Source organism: Phyllostomus discolor, chromosome 6 (genome assembly GCF_004126475.2).
Source record: "Phyllostomus discolor isolate MPI-MPIP mPhyDis1 chromosome 6, mPhyDis1.pri.v3, whole genome shotgun sequence".
NCBI lineage: Eukaryota > Metazoa > Chordata > Mammalia > Chiroptera > Phyllostomidae > Phyllostomus > Phyllostomus discolor.
In genome coordinates, this window is record NC_040908.2 from 2,391,847 (window position 1) to 2,412,792 (window position 20,946).

A 20,946-nucleotide genomic window follows, 5' to 3' on the forward strand; every position below is an offset into this window, starting at 1 on the left:
GAGTTGCCACCCTGTGCGTGGGGTGCGGGGGCGTGGGAAGGGGAGCAGGCGGGAAGCGGGGAAGCGAGCCCCCGAGTCCTGGTCGTGTTCTGCCAGGATAATAGTGCAGGAGCGGCCACGGACTTGTGCTGTCCCCACCCCCTGAACCTCTCCCGCTGTGACGTACCAGAGAAGCCACAGCATCTCTGTAAAACGACTCGGGTTTAACCAGGTCGTTAAACCCGTTTGCTGGAGCCAGCTGGAGCATTAGGGATTTCGGGGGGGGGGGGGGGCAAACCCTGCAGCCGGGGGTGTGTTGTGGGGGGGGGCACGAGCTCCGTCCTGCAACCTCGGCCAGCCCCGGCGGGGGGGGGGGGGGGACCTGCGTGTCGGGGGAGACTCGGCGCCATCGTGTCGGCAGCATTCACTGAGTGCTGCTTCTCACAGAGGGCGTTGCATCTCTTCCTACGTAGTAACAGAAGTTTGGTGCAAAGCACGAGCCCCAAAGGAGGGGACAGCCGGCTGCCCGTGCCCCAGAGGGGCAGCACACCATCCCTGGGAGCGCCAGCTCCTCCCTCTCATGCGACCAGCTTCCTGAAGAAGCAGAAACCGTTCCGTGTCAGCCCACCCGCTTTTAGCTGCGTTCCTCCCAGTGGCTGCGTTCCTCCCAGTGGCTGCGCACTAGTGGCAACCAAGGTGCCCAGACGCTGAGTCGGTGCCGCCCTCCTCTCCTGTGACTCGGTCTGTGGCACCATGGCCACCCCCCGGGATGCCACCCCCTTACAGCTGTTTGTGCATCACAGTGAGGCGAAATACGAGCCTGCACAAATTCACTCCTAAACATTATTTTAGGTGACCCAGCGGTTTGAGCACTTGCCCAGTGGCCACGGCACGGGTGTCACTTGGCCATGGTCCGGCGGGTCTCGGGCTGTTCAATGACACAGCAGCCTGAGCACAGGGAAGCTGAGGCCCCGGAGAACTCGGCCGAGGCTGGAGAGGGGACGCAGGCGCCGCCTGAGCCCGCAGGCTCTCGTTCTGTTAGCGACGGCTCCACTCGGTGGAGTTATACAACAGGAAACACACCCACAGTCAGACTTCGTTCCATCGAAATATCTCCTAGAAGCCCTGGCTGGTGTAGCTCAGTGGATTGAGCGCGGGCTGTGAACCAAAGTGTCGCAGGTTCGATTCCCAGTCAGGGCACATGCCTGGGTTGCAGGCCATGACCCCCAGCAACCTCACATTGACGTTTCTCTCTCTCCCTCCCTCCCTTCCCTCTCTAAAAATAAATAAATAAAATCTTTTAAAAAGAGAGAAACATCACCTAGATGACAGGCAAATCTCCTAAGCAGCACGAACGGGTCAAGGATGACTTCCTCTCTCTGCTTTCCCTCTTCGGGGGCCCGGCACCCTTTCACAGCCTCCACACTCCAGGGGCCGGCTGCCCAGGGGGACACATGCCCACTGTCACCACCTCCCGTCCCAGGAAGGGACAGTCACCCCTTTCCGGCACAAGAAGGAACCCATCGACACCCCTGGGTCTGCAGCTTCCAGAGGGCACTGGGAGGGAGGGGCCCTGCCTTCAGCGCAGGCCGCCGCCCCCCCCACACACACATAGCCTTGGACCACGAAGGCCTTTTCATCGTCAGGCGTCTCGGGAGAAACGCTCTTAAAACAAGCCTTAGAGTGCTCCTCCGTGAAAGAGCGACTGGCAGCCGGTGCCCGAGAGAGTCACAGCGAAGTCAAGTTGTTCCCACAAAGGACGGAACGAAACCCTGGGAGTGTGTGTTTAGTGTCAAAAACAAAACAGAACAACAACAACAAACGGATGACGTGGAAGCGCAGCTCTCCCTCCCACCGGGGCGCACAGGGAGCTCACCCTCGAGGGCGAGGTGCTGGAGAAAACATGGGAGTGTGGTCTCGGGAGGGAAGGCCGTGCGCACGTCAGAGGCCCAGAGACAGGCCCAGGCGCAGGGCTGGTCACCGCGGGATGGTGGGTCAAGGGTCAGGGAGCAGGGAGCATCTGTCTGTCTCCACCTCTAAATCGAGGCCCGCGGAGGTGCACGCTCGACATCATGCCGTGCACGCCGCGGAGACGTCACGCACTCCTGGCGGAGGGTGTCCGGGCCGTCCTGCACTTACAAACGTGAGAGTGGCGCTTTGCGTCACCCTCAGACCGCATCGCCTGTGTGTCGGGCCCTAGTCTCCTTGGTCTCTGGGGCCGCAGTCGGGTCCCGTGTAACTGCCCTGGGGAAAACGCAGGAAGCCACGGCGGCCGACGGGTGTCGGGTGTTGGGGGACAGTGGCTGGCAGGCCCCGGCGGGAGCCCTCCGGGAAGCCCTTGCCTCCGCGGAGCGAGGGCCCACAGGCTCCGAAAGCAGCCCTGAGGCCCAGCTGTGGCTCCCAGCCTCTCTCCCCCGCCCCTCCTCCTCCTCCTCCTCCTCTCTCCATCCCCTGGGCGCCCGCAGGCCGCTGACCGTCCCCAGAGCCGGGCCTTCACCCATGAGGCTGTTGCGGGGACGTAACCCGAATGCAGCTCCAAACACCGTGGCTGCCCCGGCCCACCAGCCACCGCCTCCCGCCCCTTCCCCGGACTCGGCCTGTCCATATGACGATTTGCCAAACAGGCACCTCCCCCGGCCGAAGCTCCCCTTTCCGCCTGCTCGTTCTGTGCTCTGCAGCCACCTCAGCGCCGAGGCCGCTCCTCTGTGACCTCAGGGGTTGGACGTAGTCTGTGGTGTCACAGGAGGGGGGTCAGCACCAGCCCAGGGGCCACTCTTCCTGGGTCATGAAGAGCCAGGGTCACCAGAATCCGCTGCAAGGAAACAAGGTCCATCCCAAAAGAGTATCCAGCGTAACGCTCCCCAGATGCCACCTGGGGATTCTGTAAGCTCGTGCAAGATTCTGGACCCGAATTACTATTTTTGTAAAGGCCACATGTCTGCTGCTAAGAATGCAGTGTCTCAGGCAGTCAGAGAAACGGTCCAGGCAAACGAGTCACATGAAACTCCACCCCGATTCCCGAGGACCAAGGGCAGGGGGAGCAGTGGTGAGGAGGGGGCTGTGCAGAGGCGGCTCTGCTGGGCACAGGGCCACAGCCCCCGCAGCCCACTCATCACTGGACCCCCTCCCATCACCGGACCCCCCCCCCCCCATCACACGGCCTGGATGCCGACTCCCACGTGCAAGGCAGAAGACTAGAAGGGCAGCGGGGGGGAGGGGAGAAAGGGTCAGAAGTGCTCCCCCTACCCTGTCCTGGGTGCACTGCACAGCTGCCCTGGGCCCACCCTGTCCACCACGGCCCTTTCTAGCAGGCGACGGCTGCCACCACGGGGGACTAACTAGGTGTGAGGACACACGGAGACCCCTCGACTTTTCCCCTTCCTGCGACTTGAAAGCTAACGCCCCCTTTCCCGTCTCAGAACCTCGGGTTTGGCTGTTTCGGACACCACGGACCACAACAGGCGCTGCCCAGCCCCCACCCGGCCGAGGCCCAGTGGCCGGAGGGAGGCGCGGCCCCTTCATTCAGGGCCCTGCTGCTCGCTTACTGTCAGGGGCGGCCGCCAGGCCCCCCGGCCACGCCACGCGCGGGCTTATGATGCAAAACGAAGGGGAAATTCACATGCAAAACTTCACCTGCACTGAGACTGCAAAGATGTGAGCCGCCGGCCGGCCGAGGCACGGCGGGGAACTCAGCTGGGAGGCCGGAGGGCTGGGCGTCTGGAGGGGGGGCGGGGGGGACCGCACTCTTCCCCTCCCGCTTCCTGTTACACTCGCTACTTTCACAGTTCGAAACTAATTTTCCACATAGTACGTGGTTGAAATGAGACCTCGCCCTTAACGCGCATTTGTCCCCAGATATGTTTGTGTCAGACTGTGCTGTCCCACGGGGCAGGGCCCGTGGTCCAGGCCGGCCCCCAGGTGTCCGTCCGCTCTGGCCACAGCGAGCCAACGCCGTTGGGGGCCAGCCTGCGAACAGGCCTCTGGGTGCTGGGGTTTTCGTCTTTGTTTCTTGAAAAAATCATTTTCCGACCAAGAGCCTCTCGCCCTCGCTCCCCCAGCTGCAGATGGGGCAACCAGAGCCCCGGGGCGGCTGGGGTGGGGGGTTTCCTGGGCCCTGACCGAAAGAGGGGTGTCTGGAAGCTGCAGGGGCAGGACGGGCCGAGCGAAAGCAGAAGGGTTGCACCGAGGGGACTCCTCCGGGCAGGAGAGCGTCCTGAGACGGAGGCAGCGTGTGAACACTGCAGCAGCCGGGGACAGAGGTGGCCCGCCCCACCGCGGCCCTGGAGCGAGCCCCCCTCCGTGACTGCAGACGCCCGTCAACGCCAGGCCCCCTCCCCTGCGCCTCTGGCAGCCCTCTCTCTCTCACCGTTGGCCAGACGGCATCTCAGAACGCTTCGCTTCGCTGGAGCACATCTCCCCCACCCGCCCCGGTCCCTGGGCGTGTGCCCGCGGGCGGCTGCAGGTCACCACGGCCTCCCCTGGAGCCCTCCACTCTGCCCTTTACCCTGCGCCTCTCACCCCCGACCTCGATGGCCGGCCCCCTCCGCCAGGAGACGCGGCCTCCATCTCTGGGTCAGCTGGGAACGACACCCCAGAACGAGAGACAGACGTCAGGGCGCTGCTCCCCATCTGCTGGGTGGAAGCTTGACCCCGAACTCCCTGTCTGACCCACGTCCTGTCCTGCCCTGTGGCTCGGACCTCGTCCCGCTGGAGTGCAGGGAGGGAAACGAGGTGACCGATGACCGTGGACTTGACACTGGGCACCGGGTGGGGCCGCCGTGCGCCCTGACCCCAGAGACCACCCCTGGCTCTGCCACCCGGAGACGGCAACCCGAGCTGGGTTACTCACCCGAACCCCGACACCCAGCCGCTCCGTGACGGACGTGGGGCTGGAGGGAGGAGATCCTGGGGAGTCGTCAGGAGGGGAACTGATGACAGTCCCCGAGGTTCAAAGGAGAGGCCGCGGCGTCTCTTTTCCATGAACCGGCGTGACCGTGCAAGCCGTTCTCGGCGCTGGAGAGCTCCTCCCCGCCCCCACCGTCGTCCCCCCCACACGTGTCGGCCCCCTCCGGCAAACAGCAGCGCTGCCGAAGCCCAGCCCAGCCCCCGAGTAGTCAAAGCCGCTCTCCCCGGAGCCCCACCTGGAAACCGCTGAGCACACCTTCCATCCGGGCCCCCCGGGCCGCAGCCCGGCCACCCCTCCCGCCCTCCCCTCAGCATGGACTCCTTGACCACCCCTGGCCCCTCCTCCCTCCAGCCCCCTCCCCTCTCCGTGGGAGCAGCATCCCTGGGTGAGGCAGTAAAGAGGGGTAGGCACCTCCCCCACCCCGGGGGCTTCCAAAACCATAATCTGATGAAGGAGGGCTTTTTCAAACTTGTGTTGAGCTGAAATCTTGGCTGTCAGCGGCCCCAGTTCTGGACGCTGTCCCGCGAGGCTGGCCGTCCACGGCCCTGCTCTGCAGCCCCCTGTCTCAGGGGGGTCTCTGGGCTTCCTGGAGTGCCCCCCTACCCGCACCAGGCCCTGCTGGCCCCACACTGCCCCTCGCACCAGCCCCGACAGGCCAGTCAGCTCCCTCCCCTGTCCCCAGCCCAAACACCATCCGGTCTGGCCAGAGGCTCCTGGCGGCCCATCGGTCACCTCGCGGGGCTTCCTATGTCCTGCCTCATGCTGCCGCTCCTCTCCGCTGGGCCCTTCACCACAGCCACATGGTCTGTCTCCGCCTCCGGACACCCACCGTCTTTCCCGACTGTTACCCAGCTGCCCGCGTGCGGGGATGTCCAAGGTCATCCCTACCACCTCCAGCTGCCCCGCAGCCAGGGACCTCGGACAGCCTCTGCCGGGCCTCGAGGCAGGACCACACACGTCTGTGAGCCACAGGCAACGCCACCTCCTGCCTTCACCAAGGTGACTCCCGGCCCCACCTCACCCACCAGAACGAGGCTGGGTCCGCGTCCCACGGTCAGTCCTGTGACGTGAAGACTGACGTCACCCGGCACCTTGGTGATGGTGCCCCTGGGGCAGCTGGGAAAAAGTGGGACTGAGTCTGAATTTTGCAGCTGCGCCAGGAGAAGTCGGGAAAGGTTTGTGATGGAAAGGCATCCTCACTCTGCCCCTCAGCCCAACCCCCACCTGCCTGGGACAGGCGCCCGGCGCCAGAGCACACGAGCCCCTGGTTTTGTAGGGGCGCCCAGGCCACCCTCCACCAGCCACGCCGTTCATCGGCCACTGGGAATACTCGGAGAGCTTTCACACAGACTTCCAAACGTGCACTCGCTGAACTTCCAATCCGTCTCCGAAAGGACTCTGAGAAGTCAGGTGGGTTTGCTTTAATCCTCGCCTGACAGTGTGTTTTTTATTGGCTCTAGGGAAAGAGAGGCACCAATCAGCTGCCTCTCCAACGCACCCCAACTGGGGCTCGAACCCAAACCCAGGTACGGACCCTGACCGGGGATCGAACCCTCAACCTTTCCGGTGAGCAGGACGGCGCTCTAACCCACGGAGCCGCCCAGCCAGGGAGGGAAGTCAGAAGCGTCTTTCCCCTCCGGAGGTCACTATCCGAGAAAGTTACTTTTTAAAACCCTCAGCATACACGTCCATTTAAACTTGAGCAGGGTAGTTTTGCATCTTGAAGATACTAAGATTCGCCAGAAGGAACCGAGAGAAAAAACCAATACCAAGCCCAAGGGAAAAAAAAAAAAGCTTCACAAATATAACCAAGAGAGAGCTGAGTCATTTTGCAGGATTCGAAGGCCCCGCGGAAGTCCCCGGCGAGAGACCACGAGAGAGGCTCACGTAAGGCTCTCCTCCAGGAGCCGGTCGGCCGCACGCAGCAGGAGGGGACCAGCGTCCCCAGGCCTGGGAGACGACACCGCCCCTCGGCACGGAAGACGCCGCCTGCCTTTGATCTCCACAGCGTGCCAGATCGAAACTGCATCAAACCAACCAGAAGGCACACCGGACAAAGGGGGCACACACCCGCGGCACGGCTCTCGGCACGGGCCGCTGAGACGCAGAGGAGGCCGGGGCTTGAAAAGGTTACAAAGGCGCGTGGGTTTCACTCCTGGTCGCCCTCCTGTTCCGAGAGCCCAGACATCAAGGTCGGGGCCCGGAAAGTAGCGCTGGCAGCGACGGGGATGTGAAACTCGCCTCGGACGGCATGTACTCCACCGTGGTTCTCTCGAAGAGCCCAGAGAGGCCCCCCACCCTCGCTCCACGGACCGTTCGGGCCCTCAGGCCGGGTCTCTGAGGCCTCCCCAGCCGTCAGACCCCGCTGCCCGGGCAACAACAGCTTTGGGCCCCATTTAAATGTGTGATTTTTGTTCAGTGCACCTGGGGTTCCTTCGAGAGTTCGAACTTTCCACAGCAGCTGCACACCTCGGTCCCCGTGGCATTCGGGGAAACCCTTGTCAAAGCCATTTGGGGGGGCCCAACCTGCCTGTGTGAAAATGGTTTTTTTCCTCCTGTTGTTGAGCAAGAACTCCATGAGCAAATGTCCTTGCATCGTGCCCAGTAGAAATAGGTGTTTCCACCAAAAACATTAGCCTCGCCGGGTTGCTTGTGGTGTCACCCCGGGAAGCGAGGGCAGAGGCATACCCGGGGTTCCTCTTGGCTTTGTCCCTTCTCCCCTCTCGGCCTCTCTCGTCGGGGACACTGTGGGGGTGCACCGGTCTTGGGGGGAGGCACAAGGAGGTTCCGGCCTGGGCTGCAGCAGGGGCCTGGGCATACCAGCCGGCGTCAGCTGCCCATTGACCAGCCGCTCTGGTGTCAGCTGCAGTTTTCAGCTTCGCTCAGAGCGGCCGCTCACCTCGCCGTCGGGCCCTTGGGAACGGGGTCTAGGAAGACCGGGGAGAAGCAGAGAGGGGACGTGGGGCCAGCCGGGCCGCCTGCTCCCGCCAGGGTGGGATGGGACAGCGCAGCTGGTGGGTCCGGGGTCCGTGGGGTGTGTGGGGGGGATGCACAAGGGGAGGCTGGGGAGGGGCCCCCAGGAGGCCTGGCACACAGAACGCAGCCCCCAGGGTCTTAGAGCCCAGGGGCCTCCCAGACACGCTGACACACGGCTAATTCCAGGGCGTGCCGGGCTGGCGAAGGCTCGAGGGAGGGAGCCACCGAGAGCCAGGGCAGAGAGAGGGCGGGGGCACAAAGACCCGAGGGGCAGACCAGGGGTGAGGTCAGCCCGGCAAGGAGAGTCCCGTTGCAAAACCGCCCAGAAAAGGGAACATTCGAGGAAAAAAAAGTAAAAGGAAGCTGCCAGGACTTTTTCACTCAAACCCACTTCTTGAACGCCCACGGAGACAGTCACTCACCAGGGCCCCCGCCACCGGCACGGCCCTCCGGTCAGCAGGCAGAGGCCCTGCCCTCCGGGAGGAGATCGCACAGCCCCGGGCAGCAGGTGTTTGGAGGCCCGGCCTCCCCGCCCTGCGGGAGGCGTCACCCTTCACCAGCAACAGGGGCGGCACCAGAGCCCGAACCCCAGGACAGTACCAGGCCGGAGGGCAGGCTCTCCCCGGCCGGCCGGAACAACCCTTCCAGCGTCCATCCGGGCACGGACCCCTTGGCCTCCCCCGGGGGGGCGCCCCGTCCGTCCTTCTGTCCCATAAATGCCCCCCAGATGCCCACCACTCTCCTGACATGCTGGGCCACCTCGGGCCGGCTGCCCACCCGCCTGCTCTCCGGCTCAGACTCCTCTTCCCCAAAACGGGGGTGATGAAGCATTGTTCCCTGGCGTCCCACGGAAGGGGGGAGGGCTTGTGCTTCGGGGGGGGGGGTCGTCAGTTATTACTCTGTGACTCGCCCACCCCTGTGGCGTCAGTGGGTTTAAGAGCCGATCACCCCCCCCGCCCCCGTCTCTCCCTGCGGTCTGCCCTGGGAACCTCACCGTCACGTGGGCACCACCCCTGAACGCCCACCAGTCCGACAGCCTCCTCACACTCTCCGGACCACGGACAACAGAATCCATCGGCGCCCCTCCGCCCTCCCTCCGACCTCGCCGACCCCGGCAGAGGGCGCCAGCGTCCGGCAGCCGCCGACAGGGGACTCAGACAGCCATGCCAGGGGCGCCTGCCTCCCAGCCAAGAGGTGGGTCCCGTCAGACCCTCCCGGCCAGACTAAGGCCCTTTCGCTCCCACCGGGCCTCTGTTCGTCATCATTCTCACCCGCCACGCCGCTGCCTCCAGGCTGGGGCCCGCGCGGCAGCCGGCACACAAGCCTAGTCACGTGGCTGTCCTGCGTCAGCCCTCCGGAGGGTCCCCACGGTCCCCCTGATAATGTTGCGTCCCTCTGTCAGGACACAGGGCACAGGTGCCCTCGCCCGCCTGTCCAGCCACAGGCTCAACCCCACAGGTTCCTAAACTCGGGCTCCACGCCCTCCTCCCAGAGCCGGCTCTCAGTGAGGGAGTGAGGGAGTGAGGGAGGGAGGGAGGGAGGGAGGGAGGGAGTGGCCCACTGGCTCCCGTAAGGACCTGTCCTCTGGCCATTCTGAACCCTCTGAGTCCCAGGCCTTCGGCCTGCCCTCACCTGGTCCGGCTGGCCCCTCGCAGCCTCCTCAGCTCCCGGCCGGCCCTCCCCAGGCTGCGACGGGTGCCCCGAAGTGCCTTCCTGACACCCCAGGTCTGTCGCCACCTTCGTACACTGTCCCTGAAAAGTCCGTTTGCTGCTGATCATCTCACTGAACCCGTCGAAGGTCCCTGAGGTCCAGAACCACCCACACACACCCAGAAGTCTCTGGGGTGACGCCCAGCTGCTGCCAGGTCTCGAGGGGACACGGCTGAGACGGTGTGTTGACTGGCGGAGGGGGAAATCAGCGGCGGGGCCTCTCGTCCCTTCCTCGGGCTCGGCGTCCGTAGGAACCTCCGGAGCACGCGGCACTCTGCCTCCTGAGGATGGAGTGGGCCCCGGTGCTCCCTCCCGCCCTCTCCTCCCGCTGCCGCAGCCACAGGCTTCGGAGGGTCCACCTTTCCCCCAACCTCCCGTGGTGACCAGGACTGCAGATACCACCGGGCAGCCCCGTTCGGCGAGGGGGGAGCCAGCCCACGTTCGCCAGCGGACTTCCCAGGCCGGCGCTGCAACAGCCGGGAAGGGCGCGTGCAGCTCTGAGTCAGGGCACCGCAGGCGCAGGGGACCAGAGGCAGAGCCGCCCGCTGGGCAGCCTGCGCAGAGCAGGGCTGCGGGACGGAGGAGCAGGCCTCCAGGGACCTGGGGCGTCGCACTGCAGAGCCGCACCCCGAGGCAGGACAGGACGAGGGAGTCTGGGGCATCGCAGCGACGCTGGCCGTTCTCTTGGGGACGAGAGCCCCCTGAGGCCGGGCCACCCCAGCACACCCGCCGTGCCGGCGCTTCCCGCCCTTTCTCTCAACAGAGCTCTCGAGAGTGTCTCTGTCCTCACGGCCCTGTCCCCCCACCCCCGAGGGCACGAGAACCTGCGGGCACGCACGTCCCTCCTGGAAGTCGGCATCCGCTCCAGGTGCCGGGGACGTCTGACATTTTTATTATTTTCTAAAGGAGCTGGGCAGGGGGTGGACTGGTCACTGCGACCATGGATAACTTTGAGCTGAACCAGGCAGGGCCTGCTATAAACTGCACCTTGGAAAACACTGCGTCAGGGCAGAGCGCGGAGCCTGGGAGAAGCTCTGAGCCAGCTGCAGAGGCCCGCCTGGGCCCCCTAAGCAGGGCGCCATGTAACATATTGTCCAGAGCGGGTCGTTTCTTAGGCCAAACAGAAACACTGTTACTAGTCATCAGGATGTTCCTTAGGCCAAACAGAAACATTGTCACTAGTCATCAGGACGGTTCTTAGGCCAAACAGAGACATTGTTACTAGTCATCGGGAGGTTTCTTAGGCCAAATGGAAACATCGTTACTAGCTGTACCTAGCCTGCTGGGCGTCAGCCAGCCCCAACCCCAAGAAGGAGGGAGCATGCCCCCCGCACCGCAGGCGGTGAGCTCCAAGACTCAGATCCTCCGGGAAGGAGGAGCTGGGCCCCCCCACACCCCAGAGGCCGAAGGGCACTTGGGCTGTCCCAGCGGCTCTCGGGGACTCAGCTCTCGGCCGCTTCCCCGGTGCCGACTCTGAACTCCGAGCTCCGCAGGCGCCGCTCACCAGCGAGAGCTGGCCGCCCCGAATACGGGAAGAGCGAGACGAGAAGTGGCCGGGGCTCTTGTGAAAGCCTGCCCACGCCCAGCGCGCTGCGAGAAACAGGAAAGGTTTAGCAAGAGGAGGTGTGCGAGCGCTGTGCGTGTGGCCGTGCAGGGGCGTGTGCGAGCGCGGCGTGCCGGCGGCCGGGTGACCCCGAAGCGGCGGAGTCCGGCAGTGGCCGGCCCTTAAAGCGGAGGGGCGCCTCCCGCGGCCACGAGTCTGCGCCTCACAGAGCCTCCCGACCCGGTGGTGGTGGAAGGAGGTGTGCACACGCGTGCCTGTCGTGTGCGCTCGGCCACGTCGGAGCCCGGGGACTGGCAGCTCCCACCGCCCCGCTACAGGCCCCGCCCTGGCCCGTAACTTGGGCACAGGGAGCTGGAGATAGGAGCACCCTAAAAATCCAAGGTCGAAGGGCCATATTTTTTTTTAAAGAATGATCTCTTGTCACAGTTCCTTATGTTCACTGGATGATTTTTTTTTTTAATTCCTGGGTCCTTCAGAAGAGAAAAACAGATAGGCCCCAGTCCTTCTGACCCGTCCTCAAAGCCAAGCTATAGGAGGGAGGGGCTCCCCGCCACTGCACACCTCCTCCACCTGGGGATGATGGCCCCGTGCCCGAGCGTCCTGGGGGTTCCTGGGGAGCGCACGGGTGGGGGCGTGGTTACAGCGGGGAAGGAGGCGGGGCTTCTCTCGCAGCACCGCCCTCCCCACGCCCTGCGCCAGCCACCCGCTTCCCGGCAGCCTGCCTGCCGTGCACGCGGATCGGCGGGCCCCCTGATCCGGAGTAGGTCCTCCATGCCCTTGGGACAAGGCTGTGGGTCCGCTGCTCCTTGGATGGGGACACCCCAAGAACAGCAGGCAGCAGAGAGCCCAGAGGCTGCCCAGGTAGACCGACCTTTAATGCGGGCACTCTGCGCGTGCGCCTTACGCAGGCACAAGAATCGACCGACCCCACAAAACCTGTCAACCTGCCAAAGCGTCACGTCCACCACGGCCGCTTCCCCTAGACCCAGCAACACCTGTCCGCGTGAGCCACGGTCAAGTTCCTGTGACTCGGAACTCGCTCCGCCCAGCAACGCTCTCCCTCCCTCCCGCGGCGATCCAGATGTGCAAACAGTGTCTGAGGGGGCGTCCGAGCTCATCGGAGGATACACTGTTCCGACGCCGCGTCCGCAGGACTCGCAGATGATAATTGTTGCAGGAAACCAGTCGTTGTTACATGTTCCGTCTTGGCTCCCTCGAGACTCCTGGACTGCCACACGCTACCTCAGCTCTGCCGCTGGGACCCTTTGGGAAACATTCTGGCCAGTTGCTCCCTGACTGCCGCAGGTGAGTGTCCACTCGCTCACCCTGCAGTGAGAAGGGTCCTCTGTCCGCCCAGCGCCAACACCTGGACTCTACGGCGTTCGACGCTCGTCCCCATCAGGAGTGGCTTTTTACACTTGGAAGTGGAGACCCAGCTGCTTCTCTGTGCCCGGCGCCGCGCTCCGCGCCCTACGGCAGAGGCGGCGCTAACTGGGGAGGCGGGGCGAGAACTCAGGCGGATGATGGGGTCCCCAGTCGGTGGCCGTGAATCCAAATGAAACCGGAAGTCTCAGGAAGGAACGAGACTGAGCGGAAGGCGTCCCCGAGTGGGGAGGCGGTTCCGAGGCTGCAGGGCGCTGCATGAGTGGAGAGAGCCCCCGCCGCACCTGCCGCGACCCCTGGGGGGTGCGGGCCCCGGCCCAGCAGCTGCCGCGCGGGGCCCCAAGGCCCCGCCCTCTCGTTCTGGCCCCGCCCTCTCGTTCTAGTCCCGGCCGCGCCTGCACTCTGTGCGCACCTCTGCCACAGCCAGCCACGTTCCCGCGTGTCCGGCTCTCCTTCCCCGCAGCTCCTCGTGAGCTGCACCGGTGCCTGGGGGTCGTGAGCATCCCGCCAGGAGTCAGGCACAAACAGACCCCTCGGCCGTGCTCGTTGAGTGAGCGAACGGATGGATGGGTGGGTGGGTGGGTGGGTGGATGGGTGGATGGGTGGTGGGTGGGTGGGTGGGTGGATGATCGGCCTCGCTGCACGCTGCCTCTCTGCGGGAACTCCCCGGCTCTCGCACGTGACGTAGTCCACCAGGGCCGCCCCGTTCTCGCCCGGCAACCCTCCGGCCTCGTGTCTGCGGCCCGTGGCTGTGGAGGCCTCGGAGTGAAACGTCCCCTTTCCCAGGCAGCGGCCGAGGCGCCCTCCTTCCCCCGCGGGGAAAGTCCCCAGCTGAGCGGACTCGCGAGCTTCTGGTTTCCGTGGCCCGCATCTGCGAGCTGCCGGGCGTCTTCGCTCCGGGCGGAGCTGGGCCCACGTGCAGCTGCGTCTGTCTGTGATCGCCTCCATGGCAACAGCGCTTACGCGGGTGGTGCTGCCTGTTCGTCACCGTGGCAACAGCGCTCACACCTAGGCTGCCTGTCCGTCGCCATGGCAACAGCACTCGCACCTAGGCTGCCTGTCCGTCGCCATGGCAACAGCGCTCACACCTAGGCTGCCTGTTCATGGCCCCGAGTTCATCTTCCGGAAAGAGGACACCCTGCATCCCCAGGGTCCCGGCAGCCGGACCAACACTGGCGTCCTCGGCGGGCTGACCTCCAGGCCCCCACGGTGCAGCACGAGGCACCCCCCCAACGGGTGCACCCGCGAGCCGCCCAGGGAAAGGGTCTCCAGCCGCTTCTCTCCATGTGGCTTTCAGGGGTGCCCCCGGGCTGAACCCCGCCGTCAGCTGGGCCTACTTCCTTCCTCCCTCCCGTGTTCCTCTTGCCGCCCCGCCTCACACACCTGGAGGCCAAAGACCCCCCCATTCAGACTCCAGAGACCGTATGTTAACTGGAAACGAATCCGTCTTTCGTTTTTCAAAACTTCACGTGGCTGATGCGGTTTTCCTCCACAGCAGGAGCCTCCCCTGGACTCTGACCGCCTGCTCCTCTCAGCGGCACCCTGGCTAAGGCCGATTCTAACGGTGCTTCGGTTCTTAACAAAGTCCTCGACAACCCCTCACCCTGCCCACACGGGCTCGAGTTTCACCGCTGCAGTGGGGGGCTCGGGGAGGCGGGCCAGGACCTCCTCAAGGTGCTGCCACGGGGAGAGGTGGTCTCCCTGTGAATCCCCGCTTCCGGCCCCTTCCAGGGCCCTGTGCAGGCCGGACACCCAGGGAGGCAGCTTCCTGTGCCCCGGAAATGGCCCCCGAATTCCCACGATGCCTGTCACCCCTCCCTCAGCATCTTCCACATCCCGGGCGAACAACAGGGACAAGCAAGCTCAAGGGGGACAAATGCCCCAGGGCCAGTGTGGCCCCAGGGGAGGGCCGGCCACAGCAGTCACAGGCCAGGAAGTCCGGCTTCCCCGCCTGGTGGCTGCGTGCTCCCTGGTGAGCTCCGCCACCTCTCGTGCCTCTGCCACCCCGAGGTGAAACAGTGGCAATAATACCGCCCCTGGAAGGGAGAGGGGTGTGTGAAGACCCGCCGTGACGCTGTGAGTGAGCCAGGCACGCGAACACACTCAGTGAACACGCATGTTACCCCCCTAGTCACCCATCGCCCGCTCCGTCTCCGGCTGCGTCCTTCTCTTCCAGCGGACCATCGGCCTCCTGGGAGCAGACCCTCTCCCTCATTTATCTCTTCACCCATCAGAGAAGATAGTCACTGTGCGATAATGACTTACTGTTGCTGAATTCACACTCTGACCCCACTTTCTGTCACTTGGGAAATATTTTAATTCCTCCAAGCCGTTGCCAGACGAAACACGGGCCCCCCTTCTCTCTCTCCATGCCAGCTCCAGGATTTTGTTTTGTTTTTTAAAGAAACTCTTGTCTCCAACAATCTTACTTCTTGCGGAAACATCCGCCACCCAGACCAGCGAGAGGCCTGAGGCCCGGCCCGGCAGGCAGCTACCACATCGTACACACCGCATCACGCGTGTGGGTGTGCCAGTGCACACACCCGTGCACACACACAGGGGAGCTCCGCTGAATTACAATCGGACGCACATCTTACTGGGAGAAGGCTGTGTGCGGCACCACCCCCAGACCGGGGCGAGGTCTCCGTCGGGCTAGGCGGGGTGGGGGGGGGGACGCCCCAGGTCAGAAACCGACTCCGCCCCATGACACGGGCACAGTCAAGGTCAAGGTGCGTTTCCTGGTTGGAAGCTTCCCATGCGCACCGTGTGTGGAAGACACACTTTAAAGACGTCTTCAGTGTCGAGGGCACCGTGGGCCAAACACCCACAAGCGGGGGCCATGCGGTGAGGGCCGACGAAGGTGCGGGTGGCACACAGGGGTCCCTGTCTTTCCAGAGGGGGCCGCCAGGGACTGGGACCGTGACACAGACCGGGCGTGTGACGGGAACCGGCACAGGGAAGGTCAGTCGGAGTTTGGAAATGAACTCTGCAAACGGCATGCTTTAAGAACATATGTCAAGGAAAAATTCAAGGTTATGCACAAACCGCACTTGGAGTGGCGTCCAAATATTCCCAGCCAAGTCAAGTCGTGAAAAATCCCGGGAAAAAATACCCCTCTTCCGTGGCTGTAGGTGTCGGCTGGGGCGGCAGCCCCCACGGCGAATTGCCTTGTCTCCCACCGGGTTGTCACCGGAGGGCTGAGTCCCCTGGCGGCAGGAGGACCCCCACAGCAGGAAACCCCCCACACCTGAGGCCAGGCCCTGCAGCCACGCGGGGTGGGGGGCGGTAAAAGCATCTCCCCCCTTCTACCCCAGCGCTCCGCCAAGGGGAGTCTTTCCGTTCCATCATCAGACCCTCCTGGGTGGCCTCCCGTGCACAGCAGCGGGCTGCACCTGGAGGGAGCGGAACAGAAGACCCCCACCCCCCACCCCCCGCTCCAGGGCGCAGGCCCTTGAGTCTTGACATTGAGTTTAAGTAGCAAACTGCTCGAAGGCGGGCAAACTACGGGGGTAAACATGACATCCCACGACCCTCGGGTCGGGCTCTGCCGCTCCCCCTGCACCGTCTCCCGGACCGGCCGGCTGTGTCCTGGAGTTCGGGGCGCCGTGGCTCTTCATGCCCGAGCTGCCGGCGCGGCGGCTGCCTCTGCTCTGGAAGGCACCCTGTGACTGCCTCGCCTCGTGTCAATCAAACGACGGCTCGTGACAAAATTAGCATCCTCGCAGTTGCCGCAACCTACGGAAGACTGTTTTTGTCCAAAGCTTTTTAGAAAGCAGCTTCCCCGGGAGCTATTCTGGACGAGCATATGCCGCCCTGATGTACGGCCAGGATGCTGGAAGAGGATTATGCATTTCGGCATCTGACAAAAAATGCCGTCCCCCCCTCCCCCCGCTTACTCACCAGTGCCCAGCAGCTCCCGCCCGCGTGGGCCCGTCCACCCAGGTCCCTGAAATGCTGGTCCTGCCTCCAGGTAACATGCACGGGATCGCCGGGAAACTGAACGCAGGTCAGCTACAGGCTCACGCGTGGTCGGCATGGGGCATCAGCTCAGTCGGTTGGCAGCAGCTGGTGGTGGGCAGGAGCCAGCAGGGAGGACCCCAGGGCTGGGCAGGGTCGGAGAATCCAAGAGGCAGCGGCACTGAATGAGCTGCAGAAGCCCCCCGCTCGCCGTTGTCCTCACAGCGCCCCTGGGGGGCGCTGAGAGCAGACAAAACTCGACCCCCCCATTCCGACGCGCCGGCCCCACGGGGAAGGCACCGGCGTGGAAAATCACAGCACGTGACTTCTCCCGCCTGCCTCTGCAATGCCCTGCCACCCTCAAACTTTCAATGGACACAGGCAGCTTTTTAAGATCTTCTTGGGACAAAGCTGTGTTCTGGCATTCAGTGCCGATGTCAGAGAAGCTCCCTTGGCCCCCCTTGGAGGTGTGTGATCTGCAGAAACCCCATCTTTTCCTGAGGCGTCTTCTGAGCCCGGCGTCCGGGGCAGCCCGGGCAGAGTCTGCGGCTCGGACCGGCCGGTCTGGGCAGGGCTGGCCGAAAGGCGGGCGGAGCTCCCGGGCTCCCAGCGCGTCGGGAGTCAAAGGGCCTCCCGGGAGACGCATCCAGAGGCCAGAGGAGGGCAGCAGCCCGGCTCCATCAGGTCGCAGGGGATGGGCGAGCGGAGCCCTCGGCCTCCTCTCGTTTTCCTGCAGAGGCTGCACCTGCCCCGGGCGGCAGGCAGGACTCGGCGGTGTACCAGAGAGGAAGGCTCTGGGCGGAAAGGGACCGAAAACCTAACCACAGCGGCTTAAGCAAATGAGGGACTCACTTTCTGGTTCAGCGGCCCCGTCCCGAGACGCTCGTGGCCTGCCCTTCTCCGTCTCCAGCTGGCGAGGGCGGCCCCACCTCGCACATCTGTGTCTGCTGTACCCGAAAGGAGGGGGAAGTCGACCCGCAGGGGCGTCCAGAAACTCTTGGCGAACTTGGCCCCCACCACGCCCTGCGGCCCCTCCCAGCAGGACGGTAGCCACCGACCGGCAGGCGGTGACAGGGATTGGAAACGGGGGTGGGGCCCCCAGGCCGGAGCACCTGCCCCCAGGGGAGGCCTGCAGCACAGGACTGGGTGCCAGAGTGGCGGCGAGGCGTCCCCCGTCCCCGACAGCAGAAGGTCGCCCCACGGAGCCGCGGGGGAGTCACAGAAGGAAGCTCCGTGGCGTTCAGAGGTCCCCCAGAAGGAGCGTGAGCGGGAACCGAGGGGAAGGGAGAGACCGAGCAAGGACAGCGGCAGGCCACCGCTGCCTGCCCCGCGGATGACGCCCCGGTCCCACCAGGGACGATGGCCCCAAGCTGGCACCCATGTTAGAATCCGGGGCTCTGGGGCTTGAGGAAACCCACGACCTGCGTCACCCAGATGCCGCCAGCTAAGGGGTGGGATCGGCAAACCGCCGAAGGCCCTTCGCTGCCCAGTGGGCTCGGTGTTGGTCTGCAAACACGGGTCTTCTTCGCAGGTGAAGAGGAACGCAGGAATTTACGGCATCTCGTGGAGGTCGGGTTCTTTGCCCAAGCTGTTTTACTTAATCCTTTTTTTCATTGTATTTTAATCATTGTTCAAGTACTGTTTTCTCCCTTTATATTTAATCCTTATAAGGACCCCGGGGACAGGCATCATTTTCATTGACTGGTGAGTAAACTCGACGCTCGGGGACATCGGATAACCAGCCCACGACCGACCAGGTGCAGGGCGGAGGAGCCGAGGCCAGAGTGCGCGAGCAGCCTTGCACGGTGCGGGGTGGAGGGGAGGTGCGGGGAACCGGCGTTCTGTCTGGGGAATTGTGGTATGCCCAAAACTCGGCCTGCAGCTACAGGAGAGGTAACACAGCCGCCTCTATGAAAACCCTGCCGTCGGCGGCCCAGTGGAAGGACCTGCCCCTCACTGTTAAGGACGATGCAGATGTTGGGGTTTTCCCGGATGTGGAAGAAGGCCAGGAAAGACCCCGCGTCCGACACCCTCCCTCAGAACTCGGTCCCAGCCGGCGCCCTCATCGTTGCTGGGAGGTCAGCGGAGCCGCCATCCAGCTGCTGGGACCCGGGCGGGATTCGGACCGGGCCGCCGAGACGCCGTTTAGGGAGGAGCCCGAACCCTCGGAAATCAAGACAAATGATTTTTAAGGCCCTGTCTTTAAAAAATAAGAATCGTGGCAAAAATGGGTGTTGAACAAAACACATCAAAAATGAGCACGAGAGATGACAGGTGATGTCTGTTTCGTCGTGGCTCTGTGGTTTCTGAAACGGTGGTTTCCGACCCGCCACGGGCCCCTCCCACTCCCCCACCCCCGGACCCTGTGACCTCTGCGGCCCTTCCAGCCGGTCCCCGCGCACACTGGTCGGCGGGGCGCCTGCTCACTGCTCCTGCTGGCGGGAAATACGGGAGGGCGTTTGGCCGAGTGCTGGGTCGGCCGAAACGCCGTCTGGTTTTTTCCCGTAAGATGGTTCCAGCAGCACCCAGTCGTCTGTAACGTCGTTTGAAACAGTTTTGTTCAACTGTATTGTGGCAGCTGCCGTATCAGCGTGCAGTTTTTTTTAAAAAAGTATGAAAATTGGTGAATTTTTGTGCAGCCCTATTAATATCAAAGATGGAAGAAATGTAACATTTTCGGTGTATTATGCTTTATTATTTCAAGAAAAGTAACAACGCAACGGAAACACCGGGAAAGATGTGTGCAGTGCGTGGAGCAGGGGCTGGGACTGGTCAAACGCGTCAGAAGTGGTTTGTGGAGTTTCCTGCTGGAGATTCCTCGCGGGACGGTGCCCCACGGTCGGGGGGACCCGTGGAAGTCGACAGCGATCACATCGAGACATGAACTGAGAACAGTCAACATTCTACCACATGGGAGAGGGCCGACATGCTCAGAATATTCGTATCAGTCAAGTTATGGGTGAAGATGAACATTGTGTCTTGTTTTACGGAAGAAACTGAACAGATACTCAGCCGGCCCCACCTACAGGGCCCAGCAGCCCCACTGAGTCACACGGCACGGAAGGGAGGAGCAGGCACGCGGCCCTCCAAGGGCCCGAGCGAGGTCACAGCCCTGTGGGCTGGTCCTACCCACACCAATCCTGCCCACAGGTGCCACTGCAGCACCTCCCAGACGTCCTTCTCTCCGGGGGGGGGGGGGGACTCTGACTGGGAAATCACCCTAATGGTCTTGTTGCACCCAGAAGACACCCACCAGGTGAGTGGTCGTGGGCAGACCTGAGACCCGTCACTCCGTATGACAACAGGAGGAAGGTGTTACAGGGCACACGGGACCAAGCAAGCAGGCCGGGGTTAATTTGCATTACAAAGGTTGCGAGAGCAATTAGCGCCTTGTTAATATGATATGAATGTTAATTCACACAGATCCCAAGTGACCCCCCCCAATTCCTCTCCCCACCAGCGAGTTGTCCCTTCCGGGAAACACACAGAGGCAGGAGCAGCAGCCCACCCGTGCAGCCCCTCCGGAGGGGACACAGGTCGCAGGCGCCAGCTGCAGTGCGTCGGCTCGGCCTCGGCCACGGCCACGGCCCGACACAGGGAGGCTGAGGGACTCCATCAGCCCGCAGCGGGCGCTGTGTCCAGGGAAGGCCTGGTGACCGGCTTCGAGCCTGCTGTATGCAGCAGGGTGCCATGGACACAGACAGGGTGGCCCTCCCAGGGAAGGGGGCCCCCAGGGTCCAGCCAAGGTTTTCTACAGAAAACCCGCAGCTAGCAGCGACTGAAGCGGTCGCCTTGAATAATTGATTGATTGATGCCAGCTTTAAAGACAAAGAACCCTGGGGTGGCCGGGGTCTGCGATGTCCTCACACCAGCTGGGAAGGAGAGATGCCGGAGCCTGTGTCTGCAGCAGCCCCACATCAAAGGACAGCCAAGGAGTTCCCCCCACCCCGGGACACCATTCCCACAGTTCCCTGTGAGCGGCCCGGCCAATGAGCGGAGCTCCCCCGAGCCCGGCTGCCCCCCCCACCCCCCCGTTGGAGCCCTAGGGAGGGAGGGGGGTGGGGAAGGCATGGGGGAGGAGGGAGGTGGGGACACGCGCTGGGGGAGGAGAGTGCCCCACTGCTGCCCTCGCCTGCACTGCAGGCACCCGGCCTCCGGGGGCAGTTAGCCCTGCACACACTCACTCGTACATACACTCACACTCACGCATACACTTACACACTCATGCACACACAAACACACGTGCATATACTCTCACACACTCATGCACACACTCACACACTCATACACTTACACACTCGTACATATACTCACACTCACACATACGTGCACACACTCACACATTCACACACTCATACATGTGCTCACACACACTCACATGCTTGCTCGCATTCACACACTCACACATACACTTACACGCTCACGCGTGTTACGTGTAATAAAGACACAGACTTTGTGGCGATCCTGAGTG